The sequence below is a fragment of the Culex quinquefasciatus genome, chromosome 2 (genome assembly GCF_015732765.1).
Source record: "Culex quinquefasciatus strain JHB chromosome 2, VPISU_Cqui_1.0_pri_paternal, whole genome shotgun sequence".
NCBI lineage: Eukaryota > Metazoa > Arthropoda > Insecta > Diptera > Culicidae > Culex > Culex quinquefasciatus.
This window is the reverse complement of record NC_051862.1, coordinates 49,708,929-49,736,560: the sequence shown is the minus strand read 5'-3', so window position 1 is coordinate 49,736,560 and position 27,632 is coordinate 49,708,929. Positions and strand designations below refer to the sequence as shown.

Here is a 27,632-nt window from a genome sequence, read left to right as displayed (position 1 = left end):
CCTGAATAGTCATTTCCCTGAATGCCATTTCCCTGAATGCCATTTCCCTGAATGCCATTTCCCCGAACGAGGTCAAGCGGAAATGCCCGGTGCCCGGAGCGCGCGCTCCTGGGCACCGGGCATTTCCGCTTGACCGCGTTCGGGGAAATGGCATTTTAAAAGAAAAAAAATGAAAACAATTTTTATCACATCAAACAACATATTTAAAGGTTCGTATTGGCCTTGAATGATTAACTTTCTTTTTGGCTTAATTCAGAACAGACGTAGCATTTTAGGGGGGATTCAATACAAATTTAAATACAATGAATATTGTTACAGACCTTTTTTTATACATATATTCTCAAAACAAATACTTTTTTCTTATAGACATGATAATAATAATGCAATAGAAGTTTTGTTATTTTTTATGATTCAAAAAACATACCCTGCGATTTTCGTAGTACAGAACCCCGTACACACTGATCATTTTATTCACATTGCTGGTTTGGGATTCGGCGAAAAGTATAATCAACAAAAACTTTAAATAAAATTTGAACCAGCCTTATGTACCTATTTGTCCGATTTTTGGGTTCTTTGACAAAATTCGAAAAAAGACAAATTTCCTTGCAAATTTCTCAAAAACAACATCTAATTATGCGGTTGAATACAAATGTTAATTGAACAAAAAAAAATCTGGTACAGTCCAGACTTGATTATCCGAAGGCTTCGGAAAAATTTCACTTCGGATAATCAAATCACGAAAAAAAAATTGTTATGCCTATTTTTTATTGTCGAGCGTATGTCCCCTAAACTACGTTAAAGTGATTTAGAACTTTTAAATCCAAGGCCAATAAGGCGGTGTTGAAATATTGAAAAAAAAAAGCATTTTATTATTTAATAGGCAATCAACTATTCAAATTTGACTAAAATGGGGTTGCAGAACTCAAAAAAAGAAAAAGAAGAAAAAAACGAAAACAAAATTTTGTTTTTGATTCCATTATTCGAAGTCCCATACAAACCTTCGGATAATCGAACTTCGGATAATCGAAACTTGGGTCCTAAAATTAAGCTTAAATTTGTTGTGGTTTGGTTGAGCGTTTTAGCAGAATGCATTACTATGAATACAAAGAGACGAGTTGTTCCTTTTTATTCCGCTATAATTTGTGATATTATTGTTCACAACGATAAGGCTTATATTTCTGTGTACAATGACCCTTTGAACGACCGCAAAGGATTTAAAATGGATTTTTATTTCAATTTTTAAAAAATCACTTCACGGCCCTTCTTGGCATAAAAGCTTCTACTTGACAGCTCGTTCCAAGGGGACCATAGTTGATCCATCGAAAAAATGTTGTCTTGTCAATAACTTTTTATTTGCATAAAAATGAAAAAAAAAAGTTATCAGAAATGGTTTTTGATTTTGTTTTTTTACCGTTGTTCATAAAAATTTACAAAGAGCTTTACTACCCAATTTACAACATTTAATCAACAGCATACCCAAAAAGCTGTTTGTTCGGTAAAATTGAGAAAGAAAATAACTGTTAGTCATGGAAAAGGCTTTAGCGAAAATGATGATTAGGGGATATGAAAATTTAAATTTAAATAAACGGCAATTGACGTAAGTGTCACTTCGGGGAAATGGCATTCGGGAAAATGGCCGATTAGGGGAAATGATATTCGGGGATATTGCCGATTAGGGGAAATGATATTCGGGGAAATGGCATTCGGGGATGTAGCTGATTAGGGGAAGTGGTATTCGGGGATGTGGCCATTTAGGGGAAATGATTTTCGGGGAAATGGTATTCGGGGAAATGTCATTCGGGGAAATGAGCTAGACCCGTCCATAAAGGATAATGACGCCTAATTATGAACCTGATAGCATCATTAATTCTTCAAATAGTTTAGCGTTCCGTACGGGACTTTTCGCTGATATTTTAAAGGCAGCCAATCCCACCACAACTTTCAATCAAGGAGGCAAATTTATTACCAGCTCGTTACCTGCCATCAGGCGGTCATAGACCCTCGAAACTAGCAGCAACCCCAAGAACCGGTAAGTCATCGAACTTTTGGCCCATGCCAAGAACATCTCTCTTAGCCAGCGCAACCAGATGCCCACAAAGGAAAGACCTTCAAAGTTCTCACACATGGCGGGATCTAAAAGAGGCAAGAAAAAAAAACAACATTTGAAAATAATTAATGTGGGATTTTGTTGCGAAAACAGAGTTGTACCGCGCCGCCGCGGCCGAGAAGGTGATAAAAATCTTAGCTCCCTTTTGGCAAAAATGACCATCTTTAGAGAGACCTCTTCTCCGCTTCAGGACGGGTGTTTATTATGCGAAACGGCATTATTCTCTAGTCTGGGCGGCGCTTCTCCGTAGCCATCATAGAAGGTAATCGGAAGTTGGACCCCCTGCTCCCCCTCCCACAGGTCGTGAAGTCGAGGGGGGTCAAATTAAGGCCTAATCAATCATGCTCGTTAGCGACTTTTGGGTGGTGGCGAGAATGAAACTGAAGTTGTTTTGTGGTCGTTTCAGGTCTCGGTGTGGATCCTAGAAAAGAGGGGGACCCCTTTCAAGAACAGTCGTAATTACGTAATAGAGGAAGCCTTTTGTGTACATATGGGCGACGTGAATTGTTAAAATACTGTATTTTAAAAAAGTTTATTGTTTGGAATTTTTTGGTTTATTTTTTTGCTTGCTTGTTTTTTATTAGTTTGTATAATTTGTTCAAGCTATATTTTGTTATTTTAAGTTTTTTATCCGAAATCTATCAGTTTGTTTGAAACGTTGCCTTATATTTATGTTTCTTATATGAACATTATGATTATTAGGTAGTATTTAATTAAGATGATTTATCACTGAAATAAAGAATATTATCCTGAAGGATAAATCCTTTGTCGTAAAATGGTTCCGGAAATGAGTCGTTGGTTTGGCCATGTATTGCAATTACAGATCCCTGAGTTTGAAATAAAGATAAATGTATTTTTGCTGAAGTAATTTTCGATTAATTTTATTATTTTGCTAGGCCATTTCGAAGTTTATTTCATTTTTTGTTCTGTACTAGAATAAGCAACATGTGGTTTAAAATACAATTCAAAATTGTTTTAATCAAAATGAATGCTTAAAAAAAATCAGATTTGTTTTTTGAAGTGGCGATTTCGAAACAACTTTGCAATTATAGAAATAAGCAAAGCATCACACAAATCGGTACAGAAGTGCACATTGAATACAAGTAAAACAAAAATAGTGAACGTAAATAAAAAAAACATACACACAAGCACGCACACACACACTCTCTCTCTCACGGCTCTCGGGGTAAAAGTTTACACACCAAATTGGACAAAATACTCCAACTCGTAGTATAAACTGCAGCACAACCACAACAACCATACAAACAAACAAACAAACAACAACCCGTCTTCTCCCCGATTCATATTTTCTAGATCGTGTTGCACTGGTTACGGCACCCCCGAGCTACACACCACGCATGTATCATTACTTTCCAGCACACATGACACATCCCTTCTGTTACTATCCCTCACTGGCACCGCAACAGTCACGGTATCCAGGTATGTATTTAGTAGCGTTTGATTACGATGTAAACATAGCCCCGAATAACCCCATAACCCATCCCCAAAAAAACCAACCACCCCGAAATTAACCCTCGACGTAACGAGGTCAACGAGGGAGGTGGGTTTCGTGGATGACCCGAAAGTGCTAATGACGCACCACCACGTGGTCATCGCTCGCTGTACACACATGGCCCCCGAAAAATTGCTTACCCTGGCATGCCAATTGACATAATTCATCACTGGTTAGGCACGGGCCGACATCTTGAGGTTCAAGATGTCGATTACCTCATGCCTTGAGGCGATCCCTGGAGAAAAATTCCGAAGCGGTTTCGATGGAATCTGGCGATCTACACTGAGCTGCAGAAAAAAAATCTTGCCCAAGTCTGACAGCTGATGCATTGATTATTTGCAAATTTTAACATTTTTTAAGAAACTATTGTAACAGTCAACTTCAGATACTTCAGATTTGTAATTTGTGACATTATCTTTAGAAAATGTATAGATGTTACTGCTTAATATTATGTTCAAATCAAATGCAACTAATAAAAAAAAATCGTTGTGATTGAATGTTTCAACAATTATAACTCCCATTTCAAAACATTGGCAAAGTCACTGGAAGCAATTCAAACCACCAATGCCATAACATTCTGTAATTTTATTAACAAAACAAAAAACTACTTTCCCTTGCCTTTAAAGATTGGTTTATAACAGAAAATTTAAGCTCCAAAACTATGCATACTAGAGTGCAACAAAAATTACTTTTTGACGAGCATTCAGGGGTTTTTTCCGGTGGGCATACTGAGCCCAAATTCCAAATATGAACTTGAGTGGACGTAACATGGGCTGTCGCTCCGCCCTTCAATTTTAAATGGGATTTAACCCATTTTTTTCAAACATTTCAATTTTGGGGCACTTTGGCCACTAAAGCGTTTATTACAACACTGGCGTGTTGTCCAAATCTTTGCGCATCTTTTGGTTTGGGGCACCCTAGAGCTCGGTACAGACCTTCAAAGTTTGGCATTTTTTCGAAAAATCGGTCCAAGCAAAATCAAATGGCGTCTCGGGCGTCTTTTTTTGCCGGGGACAATTTTCGAAAAAATGCCAAACTTTGAAGGTCTGTACCGAGCTCTAGGGTGCTCCAAACTTCAATGTTTTATATACCAAAACATGCGCAAGGATCTGGCTAACACGCCAGTGATGTTGAAAATAAACGTGTTAGTGGCCAAAGTGCATCAAAAATTGACATTTTTTACAGGTTAAATCCCCTTTAAAATTGAAGGGCGGAGCACCAGCCCCTGTTTCGTCCAATCAAGCTCATATTTGGGATTTGGGCTCAGTATGCCCACCGGAACAAACCCCTGAATGCCCGCCAAAAAGTCATTTTTGCTGCATCCTACACAGAAAAAAAAATCATGGTAATATTATATCTGGGTAATTCTCTACCAACTCACACGAAATCGGGAAAAGTTGCCCCGACCCCTCTTCGATTTGCGTGAAACTTTGTCCTAAGGGGTAACTTTTGTCCCTGATCACGAATCCGAGGTCCGTTTTTTGATATCTCGTGACGGAGGGGCGGTACGACCCCTTCCATTTTTGAACATGCGAAAAAAGAGGTATTTTTCAATAATTTGCAGCCTGAAACGGCGATGAGATAGAAATTTGGTGTCTAAGGGACCTTTATGTAAAATTAGACGCCCGATTTGATGGCGTACTCAGAATTCCGAAAAAACGTATTTTTCATCGAAAAAAAACACTAAAAACGTTTTAAAAATTCTCCCATTTTCCGTTACTCGACTGTAAAAAATTTTGGAACATGTCATTTTATGGAAAATTTAATGTACTTTTTGAATCTACATTGACCCAGAAGGGTCATTTTTTCATTCAGAACAAAATTTTTCATTTTAAAATTTCGTGTTTTTTCTAACTTTGCAGGGTTATTTTTTATAGTGTAACAATGTTCTACAAAGTTGTAGAGCAGACAATTACAAAAAAAATTGATATATAGACATAAAGGGTTTGCTTGGAAACATCATGAGTTATCGCCATTTTACGAAAAAAAAGTTTTGAAAAAGTTACTTTTTGCGTTTCTCTTTGTTTCGTCGTCCATGTCTGTCGCGGGTGACCATGAACGGCCATGATCGATGACGACCAACTTTTTCAAAACTTTTTTTCGTAAAATCGCGATAACTCGTGATGTTTCCAAGCAAACCCTTTATGTCTATATATCATTTTTTTGTAATTGTCTGCTCTACAACTTTGTAGAACATTGTTACACTCTAAAAAATAACCCTGCAAAGTTAGAAAAAACACGAAATTTTAAAATGAAAAATTTTGTTCTGAATGAAAAAATGGCCCTTCTGGGTCAATGTAGATTCAAAAAGTACATTAAATTTTCCATAAAATGACATGTTCCAAATTTTTTTACAGTCGAGTAACGGAAAATGGGAGAATTTTTAAAACGTTTTTAGTGTTTTTTCGATGAAAATACGTTTTTCGAATTCTGAGTACGCCATCAAATCGGGCGTCTAATTTACATAAAAGTCCCTTTGACACCAAATTTCTATCTCATCACCGTTTCAGGCTGCAAATTATTGAAAAACACCTCTTTTTCGCATGTTCAAAATGGAAGGGTCGTACCGCCTCCGTCACGAGATATCAAAACGAACCTCGGATTCGTGATCAGGGACAAAAGTTACCCCTTAGGACAAAGTTTCACGCAAATCGAAGAGGGGTCGGGGCAACTGCTGTGTGAGTTGGCGGAGAATTACCCATCTAGGAAGGGGTACATCTTTTATGTCAGAAAAACGGTGTAATTTTACATCTGAAAATGTGTAATTTTACCGCTTTTCTGGTGTAATGTCACTTTTTCAGTCTAAATTGAGGTAAAATTACATCATAAAAGAGGTAATATTCAACCATCCAAAATTACAGCTTCCAAATTTACATTATTTTTTACTGTGTAATGTATACTGAACACATTAGTTTTAATTCCACATCGGATCAAGTCAGATCAGATAGAAACTCCTTTAAAAAAGAAACAATAATGGTTATTATGGCTTGGCTCAAGGATTTCAATTTACTAACTTCATTTAATTTTTTTTGCGAGTTTTAGTCATTATAACGCAAATATATCAAAGTTTTTTTTTTTTAAAAAAACAACATATTTAATGAAAAAGTTAATAAGATTGATTATTTACTTTATACAAGTCCCTTGTGAAAGCAGTCGTTACTTTAGGGACCATCCACAAACCACGTGGACACTTTTTTTTTGGAAATGTCAACCCCCCGCCCCGCCCTCGTGGACAATTGTCCATACAAAAAAAACTTTTTGTATGGAGCGTGGACAATCCCCATACCCCCTCGTAAAGTGCCCACGTGGTTTATGGATGGTCCCTTAGATTAAATAACTAATTGAAAGATTCGATTTTCATAAATATTTTTGCTTACAGTAATATGAGCAGGGATGGAATAATCGCGAAAAATCAATTTTGCTTGCGAACTTTCATCACCAACGAAAGAGAGAGGAGAAAAATCACGCAAAAGAAAATCGCTCCCGAAGTTCTCCAAGAAAATCAATCTACTGATGATTTTATGTGAATTTCCTTATCAGCACCGCTTAAGGGGTTACATACATGTAGAAAATCACAAAATTTCATAGTACAAAAAAATATTAAATCCACTTTAAAGATGATTTTCAATCACTCCTGAAAAATTCATGAAGATATTTCATGATTTGACTGAGTTAGAGCCGATTTAGGCTCAGAATTTTGCCATGCGCAAAGCCAACTGTCTAACTTTCTGAGCGTTTTTCTCTGAACACCAAGTTTATTTACGGGTGCCACGATATCTCGAGATGGGACGGACCAAATTGGCTGAAATTTTGGGTAAAGACTCTTAAGACATATCTCGTGTGGCTGACGAAGCCCGATTTTAAAATTTTGAATTATCAAAAAATACAAAAGTCAAAAACTGGCGATTTTTTATATGTAAAACAGAAAAATATTTTTATCTTTTTTAAAAATAAACTTTTTGAAAATCGACCTTCGTCATGCACACGGGACCGGTTCAACGAGTCTTCACCAAAATTTTGAGCCGATTTGGTCGAAGCAATGTTGAGATATCGTGGCACCCGTTTTTTGAAACTGCTAACTTCAAATAGCTATATCTCGGCAACGGTACAACCAAATGGCTACAAATTTGTTTTGTTAGTAGATGAAAATGTATATTTTAATGCCCTGAAAACAGATTTTGAAAAAAGTTTAAGTGTGTGCTCAAACCAACCTCTGACATTTAAGCCTATTTACATGTATGTAACCCCTTAAAGTAATTTATTTCAACTTTGTTTATACACATTGCCCATCTAAGAAAATTTAAAGGTCATTTTTCGACGTGTGACGTTACACTTGCATGTGTAGTAGTGAAAAAGTTGTTCCGCCGAATAATCAAGATGATGATTTTTTTAGGTTCTTTTTACCGATCTTTCGTGTGCGAGAGAGGAGAGCATGCTCCCTTCTGATTTTTCTCTTGATGCACATCTGAAGATTTTCTTTTAATGATAATTATTCCATCAAATTAAATTTTAAAGAAATATTTTTTTTTAAATTGTATCACTCGTGTGTTTAAAATGTATGAAAAGTTATATGTAGCTCATTTTTTTGTGGTCTTGGGATGAAATTTCAGATAAGAAAATGTTTCGACTCATCAATGCTATTTTCTAGGGAATGTATTAATTCGAATGGACAAAAGGTTGATTAATTTTTCATTATCTAAGAACAAACTATTCTTGATCGTCCTGAAGATATGTGAGACTTTCCATTTTCTCAAACATGAGCAGTTGTTTCGAAAAAAGTCGTACTTCTAGAACATTTTGCACGTTTTTTCAATTTTCTTTTATTTTTAAACAAAACAGTTCTTAAAAAACAGAACCTATTCTTGTTGGTAGTAATATTTTTGTGAGTTTTTTTATTCTTGACATAAGCAGTTCTTTAAAAACAAGTCCGACTTTTAAAATATTGTGAAAGGTTTTTTTATAAATTTTAATCAACCTATTCTTGATTGTCATAATATGTGTGTAAGTTTTCCCATTTCGTCAAACATGAGCATTCTTTTGAACTTTCAACCTTTTGTATACTCTCGCCTTATGTTCATTCGACTTTTTGGCATTCGACCTTTTGTCCATTCGACATCATGTCTTTCGACCTTTTGTCATACGTTCGTCCCTTATCTGTGGAACAGGATACTTTAGATTTTTCTACTGGTATTGAAAGTAACATAATTAATTCCAATCATCGATCAAAACATATTTTTTTAACTTTCCGAAAATCAGAGTGTATGTTTTTTGCATTTTTTTTTATTTAGCTGAAAAATTACGATTAGTTTGAACCGTGCTTTTTTCGAATTTGTTTACAAAAATCATGACTAAACTTATTTTTATTGACGCAGGCGACAGCTTTTTTTTATAATTAATTGATAGGGCTAGTGATTTTTCACGGCAAAAAAATCGAAATTTCGCGGCATGCCAAATACAAAACATTGGAATTTCACGGCAATTTCACGGTACTCTAAAAACTGCTCAAAATAAATTTAAAAATGAGCTCATTTAGCGTAATTATGAACAGAAAATTGTTTTTAAAGTCAGTAGCAGATAGAAGCTCCAGACACAAATGATTATTATGAAAATAAATATATTGCATTTATTTTAGAATTTTTTGACGAGCAATATTTGTTTAGTTTGGAAACTACATCCAAAATGCTTGTTAAAAATCTTGTAAAGTATTTGAAATAAAATAAATAATGCTTAAATGTACTGAGAAGCGATTTAAAATGAAATATTAAAAATTTCTCGGCATTTCACGGTGCTTATAAAAATTCAGGGGCAAATTTCACGGATTACGCGGCTTCCGCGAAATTGCGATAAATCACTAGTCCTATTAATTAATAAATGCTTGAAAAATGCTTTTTAATTAAAAAATAATTTAATTTTGAACCGTGAAAGGTAATCGATTAGTTCAAATTTGACTTTTCATATGGCATTACAGGGCTTTATTGTATGGGTAATCTAAGTCTTAATCCAAAATATGAGCTCGATTAGATGGAAACTTGTGCTTACCGAGCCAAATACATGTTCAGTAGATGCTCCAGAAAGTTAAAAAAAATCAATCTTAATTATACCAATTTATCGCAAGAAGTACGCCATCGATGTTGACATGAATCACAAAATTCAGTCCTTAATGGACAGCGAAAGGTCAAAATTTAACCACCCTTTCATTTAAGCATGACTTCACAATGGTTTATTCCAGCATGAATGTATCAACAATTATTGCAGAAATAGATTTAAAATTCATGAATTACAACACGAGAACAAACAAACGAAACGACAAAAAAAATGTTTAAAATTAAAACAATTAAAAAACATTTAACAGTTTTTTATCAACTTAAGCACATTTGCATTGAAGGCGTGTAAATTTGGGAATTTTAGGGAAAGTCCTATATTTTTAAAAGTTTTGTTTTTATCATCTGAGAATATCCCGGTACACTCAACCCCCGGTGGTTGGTCACTTTTTCGTTTGACATCTTTTTAGTTTGTATACCCCGTTGGTTGGTCAAAGTCAAACTAGAAAGTGACGAACTGTCACTTTTACACGGCGCTCACGCATACTATCAAAACAAATGAGTTGTGTTACCTCCGTGTAAAACGGGTGTCAAACTAAAAAGTGTCCCCGTTCGTTTGACAACAGTTAGTGTCGAACCATCGGGGTTTGAGTGTACAGATGATTCCATGTTTCACGTTATCTAAAGCTAGATTAATCCTTTTGCTAAAATTTATTATATTTGTTTCACTTAGGTATTATTTATCCCATATAAATTTTATCCATAATTTTTTCATGCAGAGAAGAAAATGACTAAATGATGTGAACATCCAAAGAACTAGGATAATTTAATGTAGTAAAATTTATGCTATGAATAGTCTGTTCGAGGCAATTTAACATCGATTTATTTTTTAAACAACACAGTGTATCCAAATCTTTCCAAAATACCTCCTTAAATGAGAGTGAACAAACACGGCTCTTTCAACGACTTCCGATACAACACACCACCACCTCCTTCCCCAGTGCGCCTAAGTCTCGTTTAAATGAGACGTAATAACTCTTCGGGGCCAACGAATTTTAACCCGGCGGTGTGGCCCCCTCTTAACCAGGTATACTTACTCTCCTTGGTCATTCGGCGCTGGTTCAACGGTGGTCATTTAGTACCAATATTGCTAAATTATACAGCAGCAAGTTTGGGATGGAAGAGTGCCGGCCAAAAGTCGACGACTTGTTACGCATCATTGTGCAATACTTGCTGACAGCAATTTTGGTATTTATTTTGTTGAGATGTGAACTATTTTAGCTACTTTTGGATTATTGTTAAAACATGAATCATTCAAATGCTTTTTCTGGCATTCAACTTATCCCTGAGAATAATCTATATTATCCAAACAAAATTTTCTTACAAGCTTTTCTTAGCCCTAGCTACCGTAAATTTATCTCGCCGCAAATATCAAGTATTAACTCAATCTGACGTGAACGCATTTCACTTTCCGTGCCGTCATAACATAGCATAAAGTTCAACCAAAATATGTATCGCACGCTGTCGGTGGCAAAGGTCTGCGCGGTAAAACATTATGTTCGAGAGCTCATTAAAACCACCAGTTTAACCATTCCGCCCCGACATAACAACAACATTTCAGCTTCGACAACAACAACCATCAACGAAAAAAAAACAAACGCAGACACAATGCGTATTTCTGCAATTGCTTTCCCAAACTGTTTTTTCGACTGTCGACATTTAAGCTGTCGGGCGAATTCACTTATTTACGCGATTTTGCTAAATTAAGTCAAATCGTTGAAGTGTAAGTACCGAGCAAAGAGTGTTGTGAGAGCTGTTCGGAGAGCAGGAGATACTCTAAGCGAAACTTGAACACGATTTTTACAATAAGTCACGATAAATGTTGTCTGTTAACCCTCGAATGTTCAATATCAGTTAGTTGAATAAAAAACTAACTTAATCCACCTGTGTGGTTGATGCCTTCCTCACTTTTTACCAACAATGGGTAATATGAGTGGTTTGGACACATATTTCAGCTATTTTTTTTAGGTCCAGAAAAATAAATACACAGATATAACTTAAGTTGTCATAACTCGAGACAGGGTTGCCAGATTTTCTATTATGTGGACTCGTTGGAAAGGTCTCTTGATTACCTAACCAACGATGGGTCGGATGATGGTTCCGGACATCGTTTACATACATTTAAGTGAGATCCGGCTTCAAAAAAGTACATAAATATCACTTAAGTGGTCATAACTCGAGACAGGGTTGCCAGATCTTCGATGTTGTGGACTCGTTGGAAAGGTCTCTTGATTACCTAACCAACGATGGAACAGATGATGGATCCGGACATCGTTTAAATACATTTAAGTGAGATCCGGCTTCAAAAAAGTACATAAATATCACTTAAGTGGTCATAACTCGAGACATGGTTGCCAGATCTTAAATTATGTGGACTCGTTGGAAAGGTCTCTCGATTACCTAACCAAAGATGGGTCAGATGATGGATCCGGACATCGATTACATGCATTTAAGTGAGATCCGGCTTCAAAAAAGTACATAAATATCACTTAAGTGGTCATAACTTGAGACAGGGTTGCCAGATCTTCGATGTTGTGGACTCGTTGGAAAGGTCTCTTGATAACCTAACCAACGATGGGTCGGATGATTGATCTGGACATCGTTTACATACATTTAAGTAAGATCCGGCTTCAAAAAAGTACATAAATATCACTTAAGTGGTCATAACTCGAGACAGGGTTGCCAGATCCTCAATGTTGTGGACTCGTTGGAAAGGTCTCTTGATTATCTAATCAACGATGGGTCGGATGATGGATCCGGACATCGTTTACATGCATATAATTGAGATCCGGATATATGTGAAAACACATTTTTATACATAACTTTTGAACTACTTATCGAAACTTCAAACAATTCAATAGCGATGTATGGGACCCTAAACCAAGTCGTATGCAACTGGTTCGATCAAAATCGGTTCAGCCAGTGCTGAGAAAACTTGGCAAGATTTTTGAACACATACATACATACACACACACACACACACACACACACACAGACATTTGTTCAGTTTTCGATTCTGAGTCGATATGTATATATGAAAGTGGGTCTTCGGGCTTTTGATAAAAAGTTCATTTTTAGAGCAGGATTATAGACTTACCTCAGTGAGGAAGGCAAAAATGATGAGATACAAAATTGTTTTTATTTTTTGTAAAAAAAGTATTTTTTTTACAAAGATTATTTATTTTATTTTAACACGCTTTTATTGAAATGTTAAAACCATAAGTTAGACATTTCTTTTAAAATTCCAAAGATTTTGTTCTTGAAAATCTTAAATTTGGAGAATGTTTCATTTTATAACATTGCATTGCAAAAACGATGCTTAAACGTCAAAATTGAAGAAAATCCGTAATTCTGGAAACTATTCTAAAGTTTTTTTTCTTTTAGAACCAAAATTCGTTCAATCATCATGTGCATTTTTGCTGATTATATTCAGCAAAGGTTGCAAGTGTACTTATAAAAATACAGTCCAGACTTGATTATCCGAAGCCTCAATTATCCGAAGCAATGCTTGAAAAGGGATCTATCACTGACTACTCGATATTTGATAGAACTTTTTGTCAGTGATCATTTCCCAAAACGAAATTTGATCGCTGATACTCAGCGCTTATCATGATCGTCATTCTTGGCGACGGTCGGTGAACGTAAATACGAAGACGAAACGAACGAAAAATGAGCACCACTCAAGCAGCCGCCCAAACGTGACAACGGGCTCTTTCTCTTTCTCTCGTTTTTGTCTCTCTCTCTCTTCCTAGTGTATGCTGCGTGATGACAGAAGTCATATGATTGCTATCGTTGGAGAGATGATCGGAATCTAGAATGTCAAACGACCGCTATTCAAGCGCTTAAGCTTTAGAGTAGTTTAGGAGTCAAACTTAAGCTCAACAAATAAAAAACAACAAAAAAAATCTGATTCGCTTATCCAAAGTTTCGATTATCCGAAGTGAAATTCTGTTAAGACCTTCGGATTAAGAAATTAGAACCATTTTATAACATTTTTTTTTCCTAAAAGTGACTTTAGCTTTCCATTGTTAATTTAATTTAGCTTTTTTTTTAACCGTAACTTCAATATTGCTACAAAAAATCATAACCTGGATAATGAAATTTTGGTCAAAAAGTTTAAAATCGTTTTAAAATCGCTGCTATTTCCCCGTTACATGCCATGTGCGAGACATGCCATTCTTTGGATTTTTTGAATCTCCAGCCTTCTAGAGATGTTTTTTTTATTTAGAAAATTTTTTTATTCACTTTAAATTACGTTTTTGTGACTTTCCTTAGGTTAATTTTTAAGGGTGTATAATTGTTCTATAATGTTGTATAGCAGAATGAAAGATTGATTCAAGATTTGCTGAAATTCCCGAAAAAATACTTCAAAAGCACACGTTTGAGTTTTAGGTGTTAAAACTTCGAAAAACTGGTCACAAATTCTCAAATCAAAATTTTGGTTTTCTCTTTTCTACAACTTTGTAAAAAATTATAAACTTATAAAAGTATCCCAGCAAAGTGATAAAAACACGTTATTTTGAAATGAAAAAAAAAAATGTTTTCAATTAAAAATGATCTCTCCGTTATTGCAGATTAGAAAAGTACATAAAGTTTCCCATAAAATGAAATGTTTTCTCGATTTTTAATCGTTGAGTAACAGGACATTGCCGCGATTTGCAGTGTTGGAATTCGAGCGAGAAGAAGGCAACAATAGAGAACCTTCAAACAGAAATGACATGGCACTCAAACACAACAAAACTCGCTCTCCCGTCTCTTTCCCGCTCGTGTGCTTTTAAACGAAGGAACTCAATTTTTACAAGTAATTCAAGCGCTGCACTGAGTGACGACGCTTCTCTCTCAGGTTCTCTATCTTGGCAGCTCGAGACTCGCGGCGAGAGCTCGAGAGAGAGGATTTTTTCTCGCGAGAGCGTGAGAATACCAACACTGGCGAATTGTTAAGAATTCCCAAAGTTTATTGATGTTTTCAATAAAAAATATTGTTTTGGCTTCGATACTTTTCTTGAATGTTGAAGAAAGGGGAGGGGGGAGGGAAAGAATGACATAGTTTCATTAAATAGGATCATTCCTTCAGAATGTTTTTTGGTCGCGTTAAAATATTGGTATATAAAAATATTTTCATTTATTTCCAAAAATTAACAGGTAATCGTTGTAAATATAGATTTATTCCCATTTAGTAAAAATTGCGTGTGGAAAAAAAACATGAAAAAAAATCAAAAAATATTTTAGTTATAATCTTGATAGCATAGGTTGGCGGCAGAAAAAAATTTAAATTTCTATAAAATTATGGGTTACCCATCTGACTAGATTCATGTGATATTGAAAATCCTTCAGGGAATTCTTTCGAAATTTTTCGTCTAACCAGTTTCGATTACGTTTTGACACACAACTTAAATTAATTAAGACCGCAAAAGTCACTTTGTATTTTCATGCATTAAAATATGGCTTAATTGAACCAATTACAACTCAAAAGCTAAAGACTTATAATTACAGAGAAACCTCTTTTTACGCGGTGGCGTTACGCTTTTTGTTTCGTAGATTTCTCTTAAACTATACAATATTTTTGCATGCTTCAAAAAGCGTTTTGTAGATCCGAACCGGGACCCGTGGTGTATGAGTAAGCGTGGTTGCCTCTCACCCAGTCGGCCTGGGTTTGATCCAAGAAGGTCCTGGTTGGAAATTTTGAGACAAGATTTGTCTGATCACGCCTTCCATCGGACGGGGAAGTAAATGTAGACCCCGGTCTAACCTAGAGGTTAGGTCGATAGCTCAATCCAGGTGTAGGTGTAGGTCTTCCTGGGTCTTGCCTCGGTGGAGTCGCTGGTAGGCAGTTGGACTAACAATCCAAAGGTCGTCAGCTCGAATCCCGAGGTGGATGGAAGCTTAGGAGTAAAAACAATCAAGCCTTCGGACACCTAGTTTCGAGTAGGAATCTCGTAGGAAGAACGCCAAGGCAATGCTGTAGAGCGAATTATTTGATTTTGATTTTTTTTTAGATCTGAACACGTAAAAAGAGGTTTCACTGTATACGAGAAACACGAAAAACAGCAATACAGTTAAACCTGGCATAGTGCGCAGGCGTTACGCTTTGTATTTCTTTGATTACTCTGAAACGACAAAATATTTTTGAAGCAATCTGTTCGTCTTGTCCCAATCTACAATTAGCTTTGAAGAGATTGCAAAAATATTATTTCGTCTTAGAGAAATCGACAAAATTCAATGCGTAACGCCTGCGCATTGTGCGAGGTTTAACTGTAAATGGAGAATGCAGACAAAGATATCAATCTGCATTTTTGAACACTTTAAGTATGAAAAATGACAAATAGAAAAGAAGAGGAGAAAAGATTTTCGAGGTACAAAAGTTGGTCAAAATTACCACGACACGAGAAAAATAAAATAGAAAATATGGTGTTTGAAGGTACAAAGTGACAAATAGAATTGCTCAGATTGTTAAGAAAAGTTTAGCACTCAAAGGTTAAACTTATTTCCCCGGTAGCAACGTCTTTGAATTGTGTGCGAACGAAATCTGACACGCGTGCGCTCGCACTTTCAAACACATTAATTTTATCATTATTATGGCATTACTCTCTTCTGAAAGGACTACACCGTGGGGGAGTGGGAGGGTGGAGAAGACAAGTTAGTAACAATAGTTGACAGCTCACAAGTCGCTATTGCTGCTTTGAGCAGATTACGCAAGCTCTCTTTTCCAGAGACATAGACAGACGGACTGATCTTCGACATCGGCGGCGTGACGTTGACTTTGAGCATGATCGTCGTCATTGTCGCCGTCGTTATGGTTGAGTAAAGTGTTGTTTTTCACTTTTTTTTTTTTTTTTTTCTTGTGACCGATTTATTCGCTGCTCCTTTTTTTCCGGTCAATTATGCTAACACAGAGAGGAGTGGGAAATGGTTGGCAAAATGGTGATGCAATAAAATGTTGGTGATTTATGCGGGTAATTGATGCAATTTTAGCCTGGTGGAGAATGGAACGGGAAGTTACAGCATACTTCTTTTTTGGGAAAGTGTAAAATGTCATAAATCTAGTGTCTCAAAGACTAAAAAGTTGAAAAGCGTTGAAGCTCATTAAACCAAATAAAAAAATCCAACTCATCAATCCACATAATCACTATCAAACTAGATCATCAATAAAAATTTCGCTTTCAACCATAAAACGACACCTAATCGCTTCGCCTATAGTTTTCCTCACAACATGATCCATAACAGCTCGAAAAAGCTTCGCCAAACTGCTTTCGCTTGTCTCCATTTGAAACGCTAAGCTGATGAAAAACCTCCAAATTAATCATAACGGGCCCTTTTTCGTCGGTGGTGACGACGACGTCGATCAATCAGCAAAATGAAACCACAGTCGAACCAAAGAAAAACTCGACTCTTTCCTCATGAGCTTTTCTTTTATTTTGACGAAAAGCGCTCGCTTAATCCAATTGTTGCAACTTGCAGTATCTTTACCTTTTTTTGTGTTCGAGAGTGAAAATTTGTGTCTGACTAGCCAACCCATTCGTTTGAGTAGAGGGAAAATTGCTTCAACTAACTTTTCGTTTCAGCTTCGTTTCAAAGAAATGCTTAAAAAACTACTGATTAGTTACAATTTTTGCATTGATTCAATTGTTAGAAAAATAATTATTTAAAATGTTAAAATTGTATGGCAAATCTTCTAATCCATTTTCATTTTCTATTCTCTTTCCTCACCAAAACAAACTCAATTCAGGCCTCTTCATGCGTCCGGACGAGGCGAACCTGTACACGACGCTGGAGCAGACGATGAGCAGCAATCCGAACGTGTACTTCCAGCGGGGTGGCGGGGTCCATCCGGGAATGATGTACTAAGAGCACACTGACTTAACTATAGAGCCACGTCAAGCAGAAGGAGGGGTGGAGGGGGGTCAATTCCTACTACAAACAATACTTACGTTGATTTCGAGAAGCTGAGGACCCCCCTCCTTGAGAAATGTGTTGGCCGGAGTTTCTTGAAAACAACAAAGAAAAAATCGAAGATATCGAAAAGTTTCCAAACTTAGTAGATACCGAGAAGAGAAAGAGACCCGGCGACAAAGTAAAAGTATTTTTCATCAACCGCAGCCGGATTTAGTGAATATTACCAACTGCAAAAAAAAGAAACTAACACGTAACGCAAAATAAAGAGAAAAAAGTAAAACATGAAAGTGATTTTAGGCGGTAAGAAAACAAAAGCAGAAGATTGCGCTACGTACTAATTAGAGAATAGTTTGAAGAAAAATCTTCATCGAAGCGACCATCGCGATCCGGAATCCCGACATGAAAGATGGAGACAGAGGACACACACACCCACATACACTTTCCCAGTACATGATAGTTTAACGACGCCAGAAAGTAGACAACTCAGCAGCTTTCAGGACTACTATTTTCACTTCATTAGAATTTAGTAAGTATTTCTATGTATTGCATACATATAATTTATTTCCAGAGTTTCTAGTAATTAAAAAAGTGACACTTACATAGCCAGTTTAAATCATTTTAAAAGTTTTTATCAAAACAATAAAAAAAAGACCAACTCGGAGCGTTTTCCACCCTTTAAATTTTAAGCTTCCCTGTGATCAACAGATCATTCCATACAAGTCTATGCAAGATTTAGAGCTGTCCATACAAAATTGTCCAGCAAATATTCGAAAAACTAAAACGCGGGAAGGCATTTTCTGATCGAAATGCTGTCTGCAGCAAAATTGTAGTTTATGATGAGGATAACTTACTGATCATAATTCTGTCTTTTATAATGTGTAAGGTTAGTGAAATTTCACAATTTCGCGGACAGCGTGAAATTTGGCTTTTTTCGTGAAATCCCATGAAATTTTATGTTTGTGTGAAACTGTAACGATTTTTTCTCGAAATGATTTTCAAGCTCAAATAGGAATAAACGTAATCTTATTAACTACTGTAGAATTAAACGAATGAATACCCTTATTTAGTTACTTACTAATAACAACATAGTGAATATTTCATCCATACAGACTATTCAAGTAAATTTTATTTGTTTTCTATTGGAAAGCTTGATATGAACCATTTGAAAAATTGTTCATATTTTCCAGATTTATTTAGAAACTAAGTTTAGTAATATTTTCATTTGCTGCTATTTAATTTGAAAGGTTTAGTTTTAAAAGAAATTGAAAGTATCAAGCTTTGATTTCTTTAAAATAAAACGAGAGCTTTGAAATTAACTTTTAAAAACATTACAGATTTTTCTGTGTCCTGTTTTATTTTAACGATATTTAGTTATTTGGGTGGACGAAAAACGTGAAAGATAAAATACTACCTCTTGTTTTGTTTTAATTTTGAATTAAAATGTCGATTTCGTTAAAAATTATATTATTTCTGCACTTTGATTTAAAATTTAAATGTTGTAAAAAGAGATAAAAACCTTAAAAAAAAATAATGTGCAAAATTTCGCAAAAAAATCATATTATTTCATTCATTTTTTGCTGAACAAGATTGTTAAATCTTGCTTTGATATGAAATTTAATAATGTACAGCAAATCAGCGAAATTTGTTTAATTTTATTAGTCGAATATTCGAAAAAGAAGTTCAATAAATGAGAATACGCATGCCCTACATTTAATTTCAAAATATATATAGAGCCCTTCCATAAACCAGGTGGAATCTTTATTGAAAATTAGGAGATTTTTTGTGTTACGTTCAAATTTATTGAAGATTTTTTTGGTTTATTGAAAAACAATATATAATAAATCATAAAAAGTAGTTTTTGTGATTTATACATACAATTTTCAGAGTTATTTTAACATTTTTATCGTTCCGCAAAATTTCCGTAAAATTTAGTGTTTTGAAATTGAGGTCCCCGTGAAATATGCAATTTTGGAGCGTGAAAAATCACTAAGCCTTATAATTTGGCAAAGCGGATCTTAAAAAGAAAGGCAAAAAAATTAAGCAAAATTGTTCTTTAAAATTTTGAAGATTTAAAAATCAAGCTTAACGTATCAAAAGGTTTAAAACAGCAAAAAAACGATTTAGAAAGTTTTCAAATATCTTTAACTTATCGTGTTCAGAGTAAAGAATGTCACTTTCTGCAGCTTTCAATGCCTCACCTTATGACTTTCACAGATCCCCAAAATTATATTTCAATCCTTAGACATTCAATAAAAATTTTGATTTTTTTTTTTTCATTTCAATCCTATGCAATGCATTACCTTATCAACTATTTTATCATTTTCTAAAGTTTCAAATTTTTATTCGGTTTAGTATGATATTTCAGCGTTTCCTAAAAATCACTTTTTTTCGAAAATTTTTAACCATACTTCTTTATAATTCAAATGTTGCGGATTTTCGTCCCCTAAAAATATAAAAAAATCTCTAAAATAAAAAAATACCAGTTTCAGGAAATTAAAAAAAATGAATTAAAAAATCGGATGGATTTTTTTCGTGTACCTATTTTTTCTGAACAGTCCTCATCAATACCTTTTACTTTGCCGAAGACACCAAATGGATCAGAAAATGCCTTCAAAAGTTACAGATTTTTTAACATATACGTACCATTCTTGTATGGACAGCTGTCAAAATTGTGGGGAGACTGGTATGGGTAAACCAATGACACAAAAGGGCTTCTTTGGTCATAGGAAAGGCCTCTACAAAGTTTGAGCTAAATAAAAAAATACTAAAAAAATCCATTTTCGGGTTTGGTAGGGAATTCCTTTATTTCATAAATCTAAAATATACCTTTTACATGAAATTACATTTAAATGGCTGAAATCAGAAAATGGCGCCCAATTTATTTTTCGATTTTTATAAAGTATATTGCTCCAAAACTTTAAAATAAAAATAAATAAAATCATTAATTTTTTTAAGATTTTAGTTTAAAAATATATAAATTTTCTTAAACGAATTTTGTCCTTGTTCTCTTCGGCGGAAAGTAACTAACTTTTTTATACAATTGTCTTTTTCACTTTGCAGAAGTCACCAAATTGATCAGAATGTTTGAGACTTCTAAAAAATAGCAATTCTCTGAAACCTTTTTTGTTTTTTTTATTTGGACGAAACTTTGTGTATACCAAAGAAGGCATTTAGCATAATTAGTTTTTTTTTTTTGGATTGCGCCAAAGAATCATTTTTTCAAAACTTCATTTTTGGATTTATTTTAGATGACAAAAATAGAATATTTCGAACTATAAGTACAAGTTGGTCAACATTCATTTTGCAGTGTTTTCCTTTCATATAAAAACTTTTTTTTTTAAACTGGAAAAAAACGAAAAAATAGGAAAAAAACTAAAATCTACATATTTAGAAGAATAATAAAATTTGCAATTGATAAGAACATAACAAAAGTATTGATATCGTGATATCGTTTATCTTTTTCGAGTTAATTCGTCTAAAAGCTTTCTTTATCAATCCTTAAATATGAAAAGGGCCCAATAACATTAACAATATCAAATTTAAAAGAATATTTTTAAACAAAAAAAACATTGTCTCGATTTTTTGTAAAATTTTGAAGCCATATATTTTTTTAAATATAACAATACTTCCAAACGATATTTTACCAACTTGAGCTGTAGCTCAAAAGATAGCTTAATTTCGCTAAGCAATTTATTTTCATGGAAAGTCGATAAAAATGCAAAAGTTTAATGTTAAAAAATAACTCATTTTATGCAACTGCTCAAAATAAAAAATAAAAAACTTTCAAGAGATATGCTGATTTTGTAATGAACTGCTTGTATACAGTACGCAAAAATAATTTTATCTGTTTTCATTGTTAAGCTCAGTTGTAAGTTAAAATAGTAACAGATTTTCAAACCAATCTCTGTGCATAAACAAAGTTAAAGCTCAATTTTTTTAAATTTTTTTTTTCTGTTTGTTCCCGATTTATGGTTGAAAAAAACAAAATTTTCAATATGTGCTAAATACTCACAAACAAAAAAAACTTATGTTGAAGTGGATCCAAATTGAAATTTATAGTTTATTAAAACTTAAAAAAAATCCGTAATATTTTTAATGAAAAAAAAACTATCTACCAAAAACAGTTTTCAACAAATTTAATGAATTTATTTGAGTTCATTCTTCGATATTATGTTTTATTTGTAAAAGTTTTAGTTTAGCATTTCTTTGCCTCTGTGTTTTTTTATGCTTACTGGGATCTAGGTACCATAAACTAGCATGGAGGCATCGATTTATAGCTCAAAACCATTTTTTTTAAATAGAATCTTTTTTTATAATTGCAAAACCCTATTTTTTCAATAAAAAAGTTAATTTGCATGTAATCGATGCAGTAATAAAGATTGATTAAAGTTGAAAATAAGATATTGTAGAAAATCTAAATGGTACTTAGAGCTACGAAGGTTGAAAGCGATTTTGCACACCTCATTTCTAAATTTTAATTGTTGAAACGTGACAGATTTATGAAAATCGTTTTCGTGTTCAGAAATTCTTACTGAGCCTGAAAAAAAATGAATAAGTTGAATTGTCATTATAATTTCCCCTTAAATTTTCCAGAGTTTTCGAGAAAATGTGATCTCTCTACCACGTAACGGACAGGCGAGACCTACCACGAGGCAATTGTTGACACGTGTCTTAAGGCAGCAGCAGCAGCAGCAACATCATTATCATTATCAGATTTTAAGGGCCCCCCGAAAATCATCATGTAATTTCCCTTCCGTGAAAGCTCAAAACACACATATTCATCAAGACGAAAAAAATTACATCACTTTTAATCGGAGCCAACGCATTCACGGAGAGACCTCGGCGTTCGAAAAATTTTCGCACCTCAACCCATCAATCCGAGTAATCAACAGTGAAGAAGAAATAGGCTTAGCATAAGGTCTGTGTAAAACAACAATTTATTAGGCAAATCTCCCCCACATTTTCACTCCACACTCCACAATAAGTAAGCAAAATCGCATCATAAAAGTAGTGTTCATTTTCATCGCGTGCGGGCAATCCCGCGAAACGACTAACTTATAGACTAAATCCGTTTAAAGTAAAGAAGAAGACGAAGGCGAACAATGTGTAATTTAAGGCGAAACGATAACTTTAAGGGAAGCGGCATGTTCAAAACTATGACAAAAAGCGCAAGAAACAAGAAACTCTCTCTGTGAATGAATTTAACAAGAAAGCACCGCGCACAGGTGCCTTAAGGTAGGCAACCTGTGCAACGCGGTGCAGACACCTAGAGCTAGAGCAAACGAAACTGTCTTCATCCTTTTATTCCCCCTCACGGTAGCATTGTAAGCATTTCCGATTTTAAATCTCAACTGTGCTGAAATCTTAGGCGATTCGTGAATGAATAAATAAATAAATCGATTGAGTACCCTGTAAGGAAGAAGGGAGATGCAAGTGAGCAAAAAAAAGTAGCAGTAGCATGCGGTACGAGTGAAAATTGTTGTACATATTAGTGCTTAATGTTTCGGAGAGACGAATAAAAATTGGAAGTAACTTTTAAGATTGATAAATGAAACGTGATAGTATTAAAGTTGGTTAACAAGTAGAACGAAAAGAAATTCCGTTGACACTGAGACAAAATGTTTCTTAAAAAATTAATGAAATAGCGAATGAAACAAGACTTTACAAAACTTTTGCCTAAATCATCTAGTTCGATTACACTATCGAGTAATATTTTTTTTTTCTTTACGGTTGGTTTTGCCCAAAAAAAAAACACTTTTTATTTGAACTTCAAGTGACTTTCACCTCGGTTTCTGGAGCAATATGAAAGAAAGCTCGGAAACAAAATTAAGAATTTGTAAACTCTTAAACACTTGTTTCGTACTTTAAATGTTGCTGTATCTTAACTCCAAGCAATTGCATCCTATCAAAAAGTGATCAGACACATAGGGGAACAGCATCTATTTCCAGCGTGCCAAATCAGCACTTTGACATTCAATTACACTGCCGCTCTAATCGTGTCCATCCCATATGTAAAAACAGCAAGCCGAGAAAAACGCGTGTCAAAGTTGTCCCGCCCATAAGGCTACGTGTTAGAATTTCACGAAAAAGTGGATTTTCTCCGGGTTTTTAGTACAAAGTACTAGATTTTAATAATTTTTCTGATAGTTTACATGATTTTGAACCAAACTGCATCATTAGCTCAAAATTGACGAAATTACATATGGGACGGACTAGCTTCATTAAGGCTCTGGAAGGCATCATCCACAATCGGCCATTTGGCGGCCATGTTTGTTTTAGAAAAAACATTCACATCTTGGTTCAGAATGTTTCAATCAAAAAAAGTTTTCTTTGTGTTGTTTGTAGAAGCATTTAACATATAGTGATTATTTTTTCATTTCAATTTACTGTTTCTGGACCCTGAATTCAGAACCATTATTGACAGTCATTGCCCCAAAAATGAAGGACACCATCTAACACCTTAAAAGCGAAGAAGCAGTGAGCAGGCAAGATTCTATCAAAACATTTGCAAAATTAGTTGTTTAAATAGTGAAAATCAGCAAATTGGATGGAGTTAGGAGTGAGTGCATAACCTGCCTTACATGTAGGATTTGTTTTCCGCTTTTTTAAAGACACACATTGATATATAATAACACATAATCTCTGTGAGATTTTTTTATTTTTCAATGTTAAAGTCAATTTTTTTTTCGGTCAAAATTTGTGTGGAAATACTCTAACTTGTATCAAAAAGTATCACGAAAAAGCAGGATGCCTTCCCTTAACAAATACAGAAATTGGTCTAAACATCAAAATTGTCACAAGCCAGTCGCGGGAATCGATTCTTTAGACAATTTTACATAACAATATAGAGCAGTTCTCTCAGATTTCGGTCATTCGATTTTTTTTGTATTTTTTAATCCGACTGAAACTTTTTTGGTGCTTTCGGTATGCCCAAAGAAGCCATTTTGCATCATTAGTTTGTCCATATAATTTTCCATACAAATTTGGCAGTTGGCCATACCAAAATGATGTATGGAAATTCAAAAATCTGTATCTTTTGAAAGAATTTTTTGATCGATTTGGTGTCGTCGGCAAAGTTGTAGGAATGGATATGGACTACACTGGAAAAAAATGATACACGGTAAAAAAAATTTTAGTGTTTTTTTTATTTAACTTTTCGTCACAAAAAATTGATTTGCAAAAAAACACTATTTTTATTTTTTTTTCATTTTTTTATATGTTTTAGAGGACATCAAATGCCAACTTTTCAGAAATTTTCAGGTTGTGCAAAAAATCTCTGAGCGAGTTGTGAATTTTTAAATCAATACTATTTTTTCAAAAAATCGAAAAACTGGTCGCAAAAATTTTTCAACTTTATTTTTCGATGTAAAATCAAATTTGCAATCAAAAAGTACTTTAGTGAAATTTTGATAAAGTGCACCGTTTTCAAGTTAAATCCATTTTTTTGATGACTTTTTGAAAATAGCTGCAGTTTTTCATTTTTTTAAATAAGTGCACATGTTTGCCAACCTTTGAAAAAAATATTTTTGAAAAGCTGAGAAAATTCTCTATATTTTGCATTTTTGAATTTTGTTGATACGACCCTTAGTTGCTGAGTTATTGCCATGCAAAGGTTTAAAAACAGGAAAATTGATGTTTTCTAAGTCCCACCCAAACAACACACCATTTTCGAATGTCGATATCTCAGCAACTAATGGTCCGATTTTTAATGTTGAAATATGAAACATTTGTGAAATTTTCCGATCTTTTCGAAAAAAATATTTTCAAATCTTTTTAAACCAAGACTAACATTTTAAAAGGGCAAAACGTTCAATATTACGCCCTTTTAAAATTTCTACATAATTTTCTAATTTTCATTGAGTTTGACAGAAATAATTCAAATATAAATATGTAAAAAATAGTACTTTTAAGTATATAATCTCAAAACAACCATTAAATTATGTTTCTTAAATGAAATTAAAAATGTTATTATTAAGTCAAATAATTTATTTCATTTAGAGCGTCCAATTTCCCATTCAAGGAATCGGGAATTGTCTGCAAAAAAATATTTCTCGTTTCTTTGTGTAAATTTCCTGATAATTCCCAAAGTTTTAGCGGAAGTATACATTTTTTTAACTTTTTGGATCAACTGATTTCTGAAGCATTCAAAACTGATAATAGATCTTGCTTAATGAAAATGAACTTTTACATTTTAAATAAGCAATTTGAAGAATAATTGGATTTTTAGCCACTTCCCACCTAAAGGACCATAAATAAACCACTCGAATACTTTTTTGGAAATCCCCCACTCATGGACAATTGTCCATACAAAAAAATCTTTTTTTGTACAAAGCGTTTTAAAGTGACACGTGGTTTATGGACGGTTCCTAAGCAAAATGAAGGTTTTTTGAAATTTTGGTTTGCCATGATCATATTGGATGAAAATAGAATTAATATTATTAAATATTTCAAAAAGACAAAGTTGCGACACTATTGCAAAAATGGTCGAAAAAAGCACTTTTTTGGTGGTAACTCGAAAGGTTTGTGTTTTAGCGGCCTACTATACTGCCGCTCTAATCTGGTCCGTCCCATATGTAAAAAGTGAGTGCTGAGTTAACGCTGTGAGAAACCCAAAAAATGTTTCACCATTTTTCCCGTTCTAATCTAAATATTTCTATATAATTATTTATACTGTTATTTCAATATCAGTCTTAAAAACGCAAGTACCATAAATTTGATTAAAAATATTCACAATTTGTGAGGTAAATTTGAGAAATTTACAGCAAGAGACCAACTTGACTTTATTTGTCCATAAATAAAGGCAAGTCAGTTATGATATCAAGGTAGGCTTGAACATTTACAACACAGTTTCAACCTGGTTCAACTGTCATTTCCAGGTTTGTTTTGGTAGTTTTCTAAGTAAATAGTTATAAAAAAATGTTTATTTCAGATTTATTTGCTTTAAATAATGTATTTAATAAAGTTCCTGTATATGAAAATGTGATCTGCAACGACACCAGGGAATTGGAAACATATTACAGAGGCAAATTCTCAACTGCTAAGCCCTTGAAAATAATTTAAAAAACTACGCTTATCGTTGGTGCAGTCTCTCCCAGAACCAGGATCAAACTTATTCATTCAAGAAAAAATATAACTAATTTTATGGTTAATAACGGTATGTATTTTATATTTTCTTTCCGTAGTTGTACATTTCAAAAGAAAAAAATCACTAAAGGTTTGGAGTACCGTAATCTGGGGTGAATCGGGACTACAGTCTGAATAGGGACAGCAGTTTTTAGAGCACTTAAAGCTTTTAAATTTGGAAATGGATGTACACATTTTGTTGGCCTGAGTCTGTTCTAACCGAAACCAACCAGAAAAATCAAAATAATGTACTCCAACATGGTTACAACTGCTGTCCCAGTTCGCCCCATGTGTCCCGATTGACCCCAGTTTACGGTATCTTGTTTTTAAATCTTCAACTTTTTCTTTAGAAATGAACAATTAATGATATTTTCAGGTTATACGTACTATTAAAAACATACTCTGTAGATTTCAAATAATTTCGCAGCCATTTAAGCAATTTGTGAGACATTTCGATATGAGGAACTGACTTGCCTTTATTTTGCATATGGGACAGCACGAAAGTCATATTTATTTTGGATTTTTTAGAACAAACACTACTTTTTTATTCAATAGGCTAAAAGTACATGTAAAATTAATACTTTTGTCAAGTTTATCTCAATTTTGACAAAAATACATATGGGACGGACTAGATTAGAGCGGCAGTATATTCTGAAGAGTTATTGATAACATAAAATCACACACATTTGCTCAAGACAGCAAAATGTTTTGAGCCTTTATTGAGGAGTTATAACTGTTTTAAAGTGATTTTGAGCCTATTTTCAAGCTGCTATGTTACAATTCGGCACAACATTTTTTTTTTATTTCTCGTTTCCGGAATTTTTAAACCCCGGTAAATTGGACGCAATAGTTTCCTTATTTAGGAAATGATGATTCCTTTGTGATATTTCAGAGG

At 34.1% G+C, this 27,632-nt stretch overlaps 1 long non-coding RNA gene across 1 annotated transcript; it reads left to right on the top strand.

The window, feature by feature from the left end:
* Positions 1 to 3,425: 3,425 nt before the first annotated feature.
* Positions 3,426 to 23,168, top strand: LOC6040398. The gene is made up of 3 exons (XR_005277796.1): positions 3,426 to 3,547; positions 17,448 to 18,140; positions 22,208 to 23,168. It is a non-coding gene; the product is annotated as an uncharacterized LOC6040398 (long non-coding RNA).
* The last annotated feature ends 4,464 nt before the right edge of the window (positions 23,169 to 27,632 follow it).